The sequence below is a fragment of the Loa loa genome (genome assembly GCF_000183805.2).
Source record: "Loa loa unplaced genomic scaffold supercont3.51, whole genome shotgun sequence".
Classification (NCBI taxonomy): Eukaryota; Metazoa; Nematoda; class Chromadorea; order Rhabditida; family Onchocercidae; genus Loa; species Loa loa.
In genome coordinates, this window is record NW_018108231.1 from 38,252 (window position 1) to 40,179 (window position 1,928).

Genomic DNA, 1,928 nt, shown 5'->3' on the forward strand with positions numbered 1-1,928 from the left:
ATGTTGATGTTGTTGATAATGTTATCATAGATGCTTATATTGTTTATTTTATTCGATGAAAACCGATCGTTCAATCTAAATTTGTCACAAGACATGCTATTTAACTATTTTGAAAGCTGCAAGTTGATTTTGTCATCTCTATGTTTACCCATTTTACCATTTTAGTATATGTGTAAACAAACCTCTATAAATGTTAAATCAACCGTTTCTCTATCGTTACATTTTACAGAGTTGCAAATAAAAATGATAAACTAAAATTTAATTATTTATAAATGTTTTAATTAATAATGCATCTCTTACAATAATTATTTCCGCTTTTCACTCTTATTGTTTCACTTTTTTTTCAAGAGAAAAAACGAAAACATAATATGTTATATGATATGGTGACATTAATGTCAACTATCACCAAACATTATAGGATATGACATCAATGAAGTGTATTACTTCATTAATAAAGTTTAAGTAATATTGACATTTATGATATGACATTAATTATATTATTATATTTAGATATTTAGATGCTTCTATCATTATAGGACACTCGAATAGTGCATACTAAAATTTCGATTCAAACCCTAAAACTGTATAGAATTGGTGATCACAGTAACTGTCACCTGTTTCTTCTTATAACTTTTCATCAATGTATAATTAATTTCATTAACCAAATATTATTATTAATTATGATTAATATATTCATATTAAAGCTTGACTGATTCATCAGTTTCTTTCCTTCCCTGTAATTTTCAAAAAAAAAAAAAAACAGAACAGATATTTCCTGATTTCCTGATTATTTGCATGAATTTCATTCCGGATGGAATCCTTTTTCTTTTTAATTTCAATTAATATAATTATAAAGCTTGTTTTATGATAATTTCTTGTATATTTATCAAATAAATCAACCGTGAAATTTTGTTTCATAAAAGGGGACAAATTAAAAATGATGACAAAAGAAAAGAACTGGGACAATTTGCATATTTCTATCAATGGATAATGGGCGGAATTATAAAATTATTTAAGGGATGTGGAAGAAAACAAAAAAAAAAGAAATAGAAAATGTTCACTTAGAAGGTGTCCAGAAGAAGATGTTTGCTTTTCATTCGCTTAAATCAAAGATCATTTAAATTTAATTACTGCTAATAATTATCAGCTAATGTAAAAAAATTTTAATATTTTATAGTTTACGCAGAAATTTTCATAATGTAAAAGTTAATTTCATCTTTATTTTATCCGTTCTCTGATTTATTTATTTTTTCTTCAATAATCGATTGTACAAATACTGAAATTCTTTTATATTTTATACCTAATTTTAATATCCAAAATGAACCATGTCATTGTTAAATTTATTATTTAAAAGAATTTTAAAATAAAAAAATTTTAAACTAACATTTTCATTGTTTGATATTTGTATGATTTTTTCCCTTTTTTATTTTATTTTTTTTTTTTTTGAATCAATATTTCTATTATCCAATTTTTTTTTGTTACAATCTCTCATTAATGGAATTTAATATTATTCCTATAACCTTATGACCTATAACCTTATGACCTTATGACCTTTTATTACTTTGCATTTTTTTGCTAGGAATTAGTTTAAACATGTTTAAATTAGGAATTAATTTAAATATGAAAGTTTAGATTTTTACTGTTTAGCTATTATTTCTCTCTCGTTTTCTCCGTTCATTTTTCCTTTTTCTTTTCTCCCTTTCTCTCTCTCTCTCTCTCTTTCTTTTTCTTCCTTATTTTCTCTCCTTTCCTTTTTTTCTATACCTTTCTCCTTTAAATATCATTCCTTTTGTAATAGAAGAGAACATTTCGAAATATTATTACTCATTACTGCCATTGTTAAATAAGTCGCATTTAATTTTTTATCAAATTTTATTGTATTAATATTCCTTCCTCTTATTCTTTCACACCCAATCATCTATCTCTTT